We start from the raw sequence: 13,195 nt of genomic DNA on the forward strand, positions 1-13,195 counted from the left end.
CTGTTAGTTTTTTTTAACATTTAAAAGTATGGAATATGAGGCTTTTGCATGTAATTGGGTTTGGCTGGGATGGGACTCTGAGAAGTATTTCAGCCTGAGAATTAAGTATTTCAACCTGAGAAGTATGGTGGGGGGGGGGGATTTTTGACTGAGAATCCATCCAGCCTCAGCCTCTCCTCTCACCTGCTATATTGAGAGTGCACCATCCTGCAGGGCTGTAGTTTTTGCCTAGCCACAGACCCTTCCAACCTACCATATGAGAAAATGCACTGCATTTGCTTTGTAATTTATATTAGCAGGGCTACGTCGCACACTATGTCAGATCTGAATTACAGCAGGAGTTCTACTTTTTGCTGCTACCTTTTTGGGGCTTTGGAATGCGTACCCAATCCTGGCCAAATTAAAATCTTGGATTTCTCATTGATTTATATGGGAAGCTCATATTTCTATCCCTGGGGACAATTAAAAATAGGTTCTTGGTGTGAATCAAGAAATTACCTATCTAGACAGTGAGATGTTTCTCTCTGTATTTTTATATCTATGAGTTTCTGCCTTGCTCCCCGTTTTGGTTGTTTCTCTCAGAGAAGGAAAGAGGAGAGATGAAGCAAAGGGATGATGGTTCTCTCTCTCCTTTTTATATCTGTAATTTTCCCTCCATCCTCTTTTGCACATTTCTTTCAGAGGAGGAGATTAATGCAGCAGAGGACAACAGAAGAAAATTCATGTGGATATAACTTTTTATTCTCTAACTTGCTCCCTCTGTGCTTCTTATCTTCTCTCTCAGCTAGCCTTTCCTGCTAGCAGATAGCAGTGTTTTGAATCCTCCCTGCTGCAGTCAGACCTTTCTCTACACTGGCCACTGCCAGACAGCCAATACTATTCCTCCTTTCACCCCATCATGTTTTTACCATTCCAACTGACTCAGTGTTACATGGCTACTTAATAGGTTAAGTCCTTATTGGGCTGTTTTGTTAACACAGGTACTTAATTAAAACTTCAGTCAAAATTTTTAAGCCAAATTGTTATCTGGGTGAATGCTGCTGTGGAAAAAAAAGGGGAATTGGGCAAGTGAGAGTATTCATATATTTTTATTTCGTGTAGGAGCCCACTATATCCTGGAGGAATTGACCATTTTAAAAAATCAAAATATAAAAGTTGGCAGATGTCCCACAGGCTCACAGACTAAATGATACAGCAAGACAAATTGAATGGAACAAAGAGAAAGAGAGAGAGAGGAGGAGGAGAAGGAGGAGGAGAGCTATGATATGCACATGTTGCAGTTAGAGTGAAGATAGTTTAGGGATGGAAGATACCAAAAGATTATGAAAGTAACTATTTCCGGAAGGAAGTTGATTATAAAAAATGATTTTATAGGTTGAAATAGAAAGAGAACACAAGGAATAGAAATGAGATTTTATTGGTAGGGGCACAATTTTGGTTGCATTTAGATGTAAAGCTAAGCATAGTTAGTTTTAACTATGATTTGTTGAACAAACCAGGATCCAGCCCATACATTCAAATCACAGTTTGTTTCACCTAATGCTGGTTTATTGTCATCACCCCACCAACTCCTTTGTAATTGGCCAGCTATACTGAAGCACTTCGCAGCACCCAAGGAATGACAAGCTTTCACTGTATTGCTAGTTCTAGCCTTGGCTGGCTACAGAAACAGGGTGGGAATTGCACATTCTCCTTGAATATTTTTGGCTGGCCTTGGCACAAACTGTGCAAAAAACTAGTCCTAGACACTCTCTATGAAGACTTGTTAGCAATCTTCATTAACCCTTTCCTTCCAACCCCCCCTAAACAAAGTCCTCCCCAGTCTGGTCTCTATTTCAGCAAAGACACACTTTTTTCCAATACTAAAACTTTAGCAGTGAGCAAGAAGAAGAACAGGTGTTAGCAATAACTAGGGCTGATAGGATATAAAGGGTGTGGATAGATGGTTGCAGAAACAGAGTTTAGCAGGAAGTGGTTGTAGTTGTGGGAAACCTTCTAAGTTCAACTGCATTTGCATCTATTCAACTGTTATAGCTTGAGAGGATCAGAGGTGTGGTTTTAATATATATCACTAGATATGGGGAGAACGTGCTCAGAGTTAAAATATATCCCAAGCCAAGATGCAGAGGGAGAGCTTGTTAGCAAGCCTGGTCACTTTGAGAAATAAAACAAGCCAAAGTTAAGCTAAACAAGCATAGCTTCATGTTGCATCCAAACCAGGGCATTCTTGAGGACGATGTCAAGATGTTATAATAGGGTGAACATATAAAAGGGCGGACAGGTCTCCTGTATCTCTAACAGTTGTATAGAAAGGGGGATTTCTGCAGGTGTCATTTGCATGCACACAACACTTGTTGAAATTCCCTGTCCTCCTTTTCATAAGGTCACCCTATATAACTCAGTATAATGCAGCTTCTTATGTTCCTATCTAGACTAGGATTCTTGTTAGATTATTTATTTATTTATTTATTTATTTATTACATTTTTATACCGCCCAATAGCCGAAGCTCTCTGGGCGGTTCACAAAAATTAAAACCACAGTAAAACACCCAACAGTTTAAAACACAATTACGAAATACAGTATAAAAAGCGCAACCAGGATAAAACCACACAGCAAAGTTGATATAGGATTAAAATACAGAGTTAAAACAGTAAAATTTAAATTTAAGTTAAAATTAAGTGTTAAAATACTGAGTGAATAAAAAGGTCTTCAGCTGGCGACGAAAGCAGTACAGTGTAGGCGCCAAGCGGACCTCTCTGGGGAGCTCGTTCCACAACCGGGGTGCCACAGCGGAGAAAGCCCTCCTCCTAGTAGCCACCTGCCTCACTTCCTTTGGCAGGGGCTCACGGAGAAGGCCCCCTGTAGATGATCTTAAGGTCCGGGTAGGTACATATGGGAGGAGGCGTTCCTTCAGATAACCTGGCCCCAAACCGTTTAGGGCTTTAAATGTTAATACCAGCACTTTGAATTGGGCCCGGACCTGGACTGGCAGCCAATGAAGTTGTAAAAGGACTGGCGTAATGTGATCTCGCCGGCCAGTCCCTGTTAATAACCTTGCTGCCCTGTTTTGCACCAGTTGAAGTTTCCGGACCGTTTTCAAAGGCAGCCCCACGTATAACGCATTGCAGTAATCCAAACGAGAGGTTATCAGAGCATGGATAACTGTAGCTAAGCTATCTCTGTCCAGATAAGGGCGCAGCTGGTATATCAGCCTGAGCTGATAAAAGGTGCTCTTTGCCACTGAGTTCACCTGTGCCTCAAGTGACAGTTCTGGATCGAAGAGCACCCCCAAACTACGGACCCGATCCTTTAGGGGGAGTGCAACCCCGTCCAGGACAGGGCAAACATCACCTCGCCGGACAGAAGAACCACCCGCTAACAGTACCTCCGTCTTGTCTGGATTGAGTTTCAGTTTATTAGCCCTCATCCAGTCCATTACCGTGCCCAGGCACTGGTTCAGAACAGCCACTGCCTCACCTGGGTTTGATGAAAAGGAAAGGTAGAGCTGGGTATCATCTGCATATTGATGACACCTCAGTCCACATCTCCGGATAACCTCCCCCAGCGGCTTCATGTATATGTTAAACAGCATAGGGGATAAGATAGAGCCCTGTGGAACCCCATGGCTTAGGTGCCACGGCACAGAGCAATAATCCCCCAGCACCACCTTCTGGAATCGGCCATCCAAGTAGGAGCGGAACCACTGCAACGCAGTACCTCCAACTCCCAGCTCAGACAACCTATCCAGAAGGATACCATGGTCGATGGTATCGAAGGCCGCTGAGAGGTCCAGGAGAACCAACAGGGTCGCACTCCCCCTGTCTCTCTCCCGACAGAGGTCATCCCACAGGGCGACCAAGGCAGTTTCCGTTCCAAAACCAGGCCTGAAGCCCGATTGAAATGGATCTAGATAATCCGTTTCATTCAAGAGTGCCTGGAGTTGTCCTGCAACCACCCGCTCAAGCACCTTGCCCAGGAAAGGGATATTAGCCACCGGCCTGTAGTTGTTAACATCTTCCGGGTCCAGATTAGGCTTCTTCAGGAGTGGTCTAATTACCGCCTCTTTTAAAGAGGCCGGCACCACTCCCTCTCTCAAGGAGGCATTTACAACCTCCTGGACCCAGCCGGCGATCCCCTCCTTATTTGATGTAATGAGCCATGAGGGGCAAGGGTCAAGCACACAGGTGGTCGACCGGACTTGGCCAAGCACCTTGTCCACATCCTCAGGCCTCACTAACTGAAACTCATCCAATAAAACTGAACCGGACGGCGCTCTGAACACCTCTACTAGTGGAGCTGCATTAAGTGTGGTGTCCAATTCATGACGAATCTGAGCGACTTTATCTTCAAAGTGCCGTGCAAATTTGTCACAGCGTGCTACCGAGGGTTCCACCATCTCTCGCCCTGGCCCAGAGTGTAACAGGCCGCGAACCACCCGGAAAAGCTCCGCCGGACGACACTGAGAAGACGCAATGCTGGTGGAAAAGAACTGCCTCTTTGCCACCCTCACCGCCACAGAGTAGGCTCGATAGTGAGCTCTAACCCGTGTTCGATCAGACCCAGCACGAGTCTTCCTCCACCTGCGTTCTAGCCGTCTCCCCTCTTGCTTCATTGCCCTCAGCTCAGGTGTATACCAAGGAGCTGACCGGGCTCTGCTCAGAGGGAGTGGACGCTTGGGCGCGATCGTGTCAACCGCCCGAGTCATCTCTGCATTCCACAGAGCGACCTGGGCTTCGACAGGAGCACTGGCCATATCAGCAGGAAAATCCCCCAGAGCCCTCTGGAATCCATCGGAGTCCATTAGCCTCCGGGGGCGGACCATTTTAATAGGCCCCCCACCCTTGCAGAGGGGAAAGGCCGCCGAGAGTCTAAACCTCAGTAGGAAGTGATCTGACCATGACAAGGGGGTAGATGTTAGTTCCCCCACTTCCAGATCACCATCCTCCTGCCCAGTCGAGAAAACCAGATCAAGCGTGTGTCCCTTTGCGTGTGTTGGGCCGATGACATGTTGAGACAGCCCCATGGTTGTCATGGCAGCCATGAAGTCCTGAGCCGCTCCAGAGACAGCAGCCTCGGCATGGAAGTTGAGATCCCCCAGAACCACCATCCTGGGGGTTCTCAACACCAGGTCCGAGACAACCTCCGTCAGCTCAGGCAGGGAGACTGTGGGGCAGCGGGGTGGACGGTACACCAGCAGAATCCCTAATCTGTCTCGAGTACCCAGCACACAGTACAGACACTCAAGATCAGCACTCGACTGAACAGGAAGCCTAGAGAGGGAGATTGTATTCCTATAGACCACGGCAACCCCCCCTCCCCGGCCCTCGAGTCTGTGCTGGTGCTGCACCGAGTACCCAGGAGGGCAGAGCTGGGTGAGAGCAACCCCTCCCAGTTCCCCCACCCAGGTCTCAGTGATGCATACCAGGTCAGCCCCCTCATCCACAATCAGATCATGGATGAGAGAGATTTTGTTTTGGACTGACCTGGCATTCAGCAGCAGCACCACCAGACCCGAGAGCAAGCTGATAAGGCCGCCAGGAACCATCTGGTTGGGGGAAGGACTAGAAGAGGGGATAGCTGTAAGGAATCTGTCCTCACTTTTAATTTTATTCTTGTCCCTCCTTATCTTGGGACTAATCAGGTCCTTTGTATACATTTCCTGCACTTTAACAACAGCTAAAGCTGCGGGAGTCCTGCCTTCTTTTGTATCTGATCAAGAGGGCAGGGCTCCTGCAGCTTTAGCTGTTGCGATGAAGAGGGCATTTCACCAGTTGCTGCATGCATACAAATGAAACCTGCTGAAATTCCCCTTTCTATACAAATATTAAAGATACAGGAGCCCTGTCCTCTTTCCGTATGGTCACCCTAGTTATAAGATCAGGGATTTTAAAGAGAATAATGCACAAAATACACAGAGGAGACAACTGAGCAGGCAGGAGGATAAGTAGAGGAGATAACAGTGGAACCTGAGCATGGTGTAAGAAAGAAGGATACAGCTGCCAGAAGGACAAATCCAGGTCTGAGGTAGATTGTCGCAAAAGGCTGAGGCACTATTCATGGTGGGGCAGGAGGTGAAATTTTAAATTCCTGATCTTGTGAAGTTGGTGTTCATTCTTTTGTTGCCCAGAGGTCTGGGCCTCAGGTAGAAGGTACACACAGGAAGACTTAATCTACAATAGCCATATGCAGCTATTCGCCATTTAATTCTGCCCTTCAGCCACCATCTGGAAGCTGCCACCTGCAGTGCAGCAGCTTGCTTTACAAGAGAAACTCTGCTTTAACAGAGGGCAGAATCCTCACTGATAGGTTATGACCCAGAATGCCTTTGTTCAAAGCTGTTACATAAATAGCTTCTGCACACTTTCCCTCTGCTAGAAAGAAATAGGGATTTTGCTCTGTATTCATGGAGCCTTAGAAATGGGAAAAAGCTAACAATTCCTAGGCTGAAGTTTTATCTTCACCTTTTGCTAATTGTCAGCTGGTCAGAAATGATAATACACTTGCGCATTGGCTATCACTTAAATGTATTTCATTCCCAATATGTAAGCCAATATGTAAATTATCTTACCCAAGCGGCAACTACACATTATGGAGTTTATATGGCTTCTGCCAAAAACATCAGCCCTGGGTCTCCGCCTCCTCTCTCCTTGGGTATCTTTTAGAACAGACCTGCCCAACCTTGTGCCCTCCAGGTGTTTCAGCTTCCATCAGCCCAGCCAGCATGGACAATGGTCAGGAAAGCTAGGAGTTGGAAGTCCAAAACATCTGGAGGTTCCAGGTTGCGATTAGGCTGTTCTCATGCGATGGCATCTTTGTGCTACAGATTGCCCCATCTCTGCTGCAGTTCATCAGCTGCTGCTTGTGTGGGCAGGGAAAGTTCCACAAAGGAACATGTTATGCATTTTGTTTGGAACTCAACACCCAGGATGAGGGGTGCAGACACTGGCCTGCTATTTTTGGTGGAAGCCTCATATACTCTATAAGATCTGGTCCTGAACTTGAAGGCAGAATCCCTCAAACTTCTATAAGAAATAGCTTGGTTGGGAAAGATTTCCTGTTGGAACTGGCACTGTTTCTACCTGACTCTGAAAATGGGTGGCTTATTTGCTCCATTGTGTTATTGCCTGAAGGGTTGCATTATGGCAGTATAGAGCAACATGCTGTAAGGATATTTGCTACTACTGAAGGCAGTCAGCTATCACGCTGATCTTCCAGGAAGCCCTTAGAACCACACCTTCCCTATACTTCCTAGGAATCTCACCTCTGATTGACATAATCCTCAGGGTTGGGGCAGGAATCAGCCAGCATGGAGCCACACTAAGAGGGCAGATAGAAAGGACGGATGACCAGATTAAAATTGCAGATCTAAATTTCCTCATCCTTATTTTGGGAGAAAGCATTGGGCTTTCCACATTCCCATTTTAGATTCATGGGGAATCCAATAAAATTGTGCCTTAAAAGCAACATCATCATCATCATCATCATCATGATGCCATCATCTAAATATGGCTCATGTCTCCTATAGTGCCCCTTTTTGCCATTACTATATTATCCCAAAAATATAAGTTAAGAAAGTTTTTTATGAACTTAATCTTTTCATCCCCCCAAGCCTTGGCAAAGCGTTCTTTTCATTTTTTAAGCAAGCTGAGACGGGTGCAGAACCCAGAAAGGAACTATTTTTCGGCATGAGCAGAGAAAAGCGGGCACTGAGGGAGGGGGAACACATAATTTAAAGCAGAAAAATGCACCAAGCCTGTTTGAATGTGCAGAGACACATTTGATTGAACAAGATTGTCCTGGATCTTATTATTTTTGTTGCAGCAGCTGGGAAACAATTGGGCTTCCCCCCACCATATCATTTCCCCCTCTTGTTCTCCCCTTTCTTTCTACGCATCTGGTCTATATACTTACCATTAACAAAACATGTCTAGTGTATATTCTTCTTGTCAAAAGCTACCTTACAGGCAGATTGTGTCTAAGTCAAGTGTGATAAAAGAGGAATTAGATAAATGTTTAGTGTCTTCAAAGTAGTCTCTTAAAAGCAAGTTTAATTTGGTATTAGGGTGGGGTTTCTTAGCATGCCTGCGAAGATCCTTTCTAGTCAAATCAATATAGAAGATGGTCTGAAGCATGTGGTTTACATTGCTGGAATGGCACAGAACATCTTCAGGCATGTCATGCCTTGTGTCCATTGCTCAAAAGGAGAAAGGGAGATAGTAAGTTCCTCTTACTATCTCCCTTCCTCTTACATCCTACTGAAATGATACCGTAGCAGTGGGAGAGCCCCTTCTCCTGTATTTGTCCCCACATTACTAAACTAACACAATAAAACCTTCAAACATGTTGATCTCAACCTCAACCTGCATGGTTTCTGGAATAGATGAGGTACAAAACCAGGCATGCTGTGAAGACCAAATGTACAGAGGTTTTATGTATGACCGTAGCGATGTGAGAACAGCTGGTTATCTCCCATTACCAGAGAGATGGATGAAAGAGAAGAAGGCAGACTCTCCTGGATTTCCAAGCCCATTTTTGGTATGACTGGGAGAATGCAGTGATAGGATAGGATGCCCAGCAAAGCCTCCTTTTTAAAAATGAATTATTCCAGGGTTTCTTCTCAGTTTAGTATCAATTCAGTGCCACTAATGAAGCCTCTGTAGTTTTTTCCATTAAAAAATTGAGCTTCGTGTTGCCTTTCTATGCCGTCTGCTCAGGATATCAAAAGATCTCTGTCGTTGGACCCCCTCTATGGTAGGAACATAAGAATTGCTTACCTATATTACACAGAAAGCTGTTCCAGTTCAGTCCTGGCCAGCTGGAAGCTCTGCTAAGAGATGTCCTGCTTTTGAACATGAAGGTTCTATTTTCATTCCTGTAGCTTACAGCCATCTATCCTCTATGGATTTTTCTCGCCATTTCTGGAAGTTGTCTGAGCTGGTTGCTATCAGTACGCCTTGTGGCAGTTTAATAATTCTGTAACTTCATTTATTTATTTACAATCTACCCAATAACAAAAGTTATTAGAAAATTAAGCTAAAATACTGAATAGAAAACAATAAACAGCACAGGAAAAAAACAATGTAAACTATATAAAACCAGCCACAAAATCTAAAATGTCTGGGAGAAAAGAAAGGTCTTTGATGATGCCAGATACAGTGTATGCACCACGTGAGCTTCCTTGGGGAAGACGTTACAAAAATGGGGTGCCACACCTGAGAAAGCCCTCTTTCTTGCACCATGTTCTTAATTTCCTTTGGCAGGGGTACCCAGAGGACAACCTTCAAAGATGACCTAAGGCTCTGAGCAGGTACATAGGGGAGGAGGAGATGTCTATTTAGAAACTCTTCCCCCAAGCCATTGAGGGCTTTAAAGGTCAATAGCAACATTTTGAAGCAGGCCTGGAAATGGACTGGGAGCCAGAGCAGCTGAAAAAGCACTGGTATCAAATGAGCATGTCGGTCAGTCCCGGTTAATAGCTTAGCAGCTCTGTTTTGATCTAACTGAAGTAAATGAGTTATACATTGTGTGTAGCACTTCAAAAAAAAAAAAAAGATGGGCACGTTTTCTTACCAGCTGTAGGTTTAAATGAGCTGTTTAGTATATTCAGACCCCACCTTTTCTTGTATACAGTGTATTGGACATGTTACGTGTACTTTGTGACTAGACATGGCCCCCATGGTAGCTGTTTTGTGGTGGTGCTTGGCAGTTTCTCAAATTGCCAGATGTGTCCAAGGGTCCAAAAAGGTTGCCTATCCCTGGTGTAGAAGATCATGCTGCAGTTCCTCCCATATGGCTTGGGTCTTCTGATGTTACCATCATACTGAAGGAAGGAGTTATGATTGCAGGTAAGGTGAAAAGGATCCATTAGTTCCCTGTCCTGCACTTATTTCCAGCTACACAATATCCTTTTTGATATATGGAAGACCAGAACATTGTATTCTAAATGTGGCAGCACCAGGGATTTATACAGTGGCATTCTAATTCTTGATTATATCTTTTCAGCCCCCTGACATTGCATTGACCTGTTTCAGTGCTTTGGCATTCAGAGTTGTTTTGGGGAGCTTTCTAAGATTTCTTTCATGGGCAGCTTAGTTACTACACATGCTTCAAATGCAGAAGGCCTCAAGTGAACTCCTTCATATCTCTAGTTGAAAAAAAAAAAGATCAGGTAGCAGGTGATGTCAAAGACCTCTGCCAAGACCCTGGAGAGCCATTGCCAGTCAGAGTAGTCAATACTATAATCCTACACTTTGAGTTGACTTACATTGAATGATATCTATTAGTCTGTTGGTTAGTTTCCAGTCAGCAAAGACCTTCTTTTCATCTGCTTGGAATGTTAACATCTTGAATAATTTGGTGCCATGTGCAAACTTGGCATCCTTGTTATTGTTTTACTCCATAAGCATTGGCCTAAGTGTAGATCCTTTGCTTTCCCCCCCCTCCATTGTGAAAACCCTTATTTATCCCTATACCTGTTATCACATGGCCATTGTTTCCTTATGGGCCTTTTACTTGAAATGTTTTTTAATAATTCAGTTTCCAGAGGGATAGCTGTGTTCATCTGTTGCAGCAAAAACCTTTTGGCACCTTAATTCAAGTATCTAGTGACTTCTATCTTACTCCCATCTATGGGTCTAAACAGGTAACAAGGCAAGTCCTTTCTTTGCAGAGGCAGTGTGGGTTTTTCTTTAGCAAGATTTGTTCTTTATGTTTCACTGTTCCAACCTTAATAATGCCTTCTAGCAGTTTACCTAAGTAAAGCAAATAAGTATTAATTCTTTCTAGTGTCTTTAGCACTGGCACAACCTCTCTGCTCTATTGATACTGGAGAGGCTGTGGCGTGTCAGTGTTGCTGCCTTTCCCATCTTATGACAATGGAGGAAGGGGGCGGAGTCCAAACTGGTTACAGCTGTTAGTGACATCCTGGTCTTGGCAAAAGGAAATATATCATAGCAGAGTCTTTCATTGTCAGAGAGGCTAATTAGTTAACTTCTTAGTTACTAAATCTATAAAGCCATCTCATTGTTCTCACTTGTCCTTCAGCAGTCCTACAAAAAGTCTCATCTCCTCCATACTTTCTTTTGCTGCCTGGCACCTGGTGCACTTAGACTGCATTCAAATGTTGTGGATTCAATTCATATTCATCACTCGGTTTAAATTCCCACATGCCTTAATAAGCCCTTAAATGAAGAATTAAGATAATAATATACCGTTTTTGCTGCTCCACCAATAACTTTAACTATCAAAGTGACAGTCTATCAATCAAATTGACATACTGCTAGTGTCAACCATTAAAATAACTGTTAAATTAGTGTCTGACATGAGGTGCCACTTCCATTAAGGAGGATTTTTATGTCTTTCTCCTCCCCCCACATTCCTTTTTATTATTGTTTTCCTCCTCTTCCCTACCTTCCCTTTCCCTTCTCCAATCTTTATTCCCCTCCCCTTCCTTCTTCAAATTTTAAAGTGGTAAACCTTGATTGTGGGACCAGGATCCTTTCCCCATTCCCATCTGTCTGCTTATGCCGGGGATAGGTGGACAGGGCTCGGCTCAAGGGGAAGAAGAGAATGGCTACGGCTGGTTACAGTAGCAGATCCAGAATCTGCTGATTGGTCCTGAGAGCTGTGGGATCACTCTGATGCTGCAGAAAAAGGAATAGCAGTAGGTCAGAGCATTGAAGGCCTTTCAGCGACTGATTAATGGTTTCCCCAAGCAATTTGTTCCAAGGACAAAACTGCTTACAGTATAGCTTTCAGTATAGTACAGTCCAAGGACAAAGCTTACAGTATAGAGATGTGTCTTCCTTGTTTCCTTGGTTCCCGGCCTGGAAGGGCAAGAGGAACTGTGGCTTCTCTTCTGCTGATTTCTACCACAGCCTTTTAAAGAAGAGGCTTCCGTGTGTGCAGGCTTGCACAGCATGTCATGTTTATATGGCATAATATACTATATGTACATGCCTGTGCTAGACATGGGGGGGTGTATTTGTATTTAAATCTACGAAAATGATATTTATCTGTATTTGTATTAGGGATTTGAAAGCTGCTGGGAGGCCAGCAAGGCACCTGAATTATTTGACCCATCTCTGAAAGTCCTGTCCCCTTTCAGGGATACCCAGAGGACAGTTTCACAGTTGCCACTGACATTTTTAATGCTTCACGTGTGCATGCACAGTGTTTGAAATCTCACCCACCACAGTCATGGTGGCACCATGTGTGGACAAGGGCTGCCTGTGGTGGAGGAGGAGGGGGTACAAGAAAGACTCGTCCTCTTCTCTCCAGTTGGACACCTTCCAATCCACGTCAAGAGACCTTTTCTAAAAAGGGCTGCTTCCACTTCCCCTTGTTTACAGATCTGAGAAAAAGAAGGAAGATCTGCAATTTAAATATATGCACTAACTGCCACTGTTCTGTGATGCTGACTATAGGTCCCTTACCGTGGTTCCTAGTAGACCTTCACTTGTCGGTAATGGAGACTCCTAGAGCAGTCTAACACTCACAGAATGGAAAGTGTCTTGGAATGCATTCACAGACACTAGATCATGAACTATAAGGTTAGCTTCATTAGACTGGAGTGTTGGTGGAATTTGGAGCAGGAAAAATAAAAGCATCAAACTTGGTTAACCAAACATGCTCACATTTCTCTGGCCAAGCTCTCCATTGGCATATTAAGAGTTCCCAGCTGTGAACAGTGAAGACATGACATATCATATATATTTTAATTATACCCCAAATATGGTGTGTGCATTCCTTGCATCGAGCAAGGTAGCTGGACTCTTGTCCAAAACAGGTTAGTACAAAAGGAATACTGTTATATATCTGCTAGATAATCACTTTAAGGTAGGTCCAGGGAATGAAACTTTTTCTTAACACCTTCTCCAGGGATTCTCCTATCTTTGCAGGGGGATGGGGAGGGGAGGGAGGAAGACGCTAGTATGACAAAATGAGAACACAGTTCTTACCAGTAGATTGGTTACCTTGGGCATCAGTGAGTGAAACTGCACATGTTTTCATCCAACCAGTGTTTCCATGTTTTCATCCAGCCAGTGTGTTCCTCAGCATTAGCTAATACAATATTCTCCATAGTGTCAAGGGTAAACAGGGACATCAAGATACTTTCCTGCTCATGTTTCAATCGATGCACGTTTTAATAGGGCTGCTACTGCTGCCACAACTAAAATGTAAACCACCATGTTT

General features: G+C 44.3%; 1 protein-coding gene across 1 annotated transcript in view; it reads left to right on the plus strand.

Annotated features, from left to right (window-relative positions):
* The window catches only part of ARHGAP10 (Rho GTPase activating protein 10), a 136,254-nt gene that overhangs the window by 117,277 nt on the left and 5,782 nt on the right, over window positions 1-13,195 (plus strand). The gene's annotated exons all lie outside the window — the stretch shown is intronic.

Source organism: Elgaria multicarinata, chromosome 10, assembly GCF_023053635.1.
Source record: "Elgaria multicarinata webbii isolate HBS135686 ecotype San Diego chromosome 10, rElgMul1.1.pri, whole genome shotgun sequence".
NCBI lineage: Eukaryota > Metazoa > Chordata > Lepidosauria > Squamata > Anguidae > Elgaria > Elgaria multicarinata.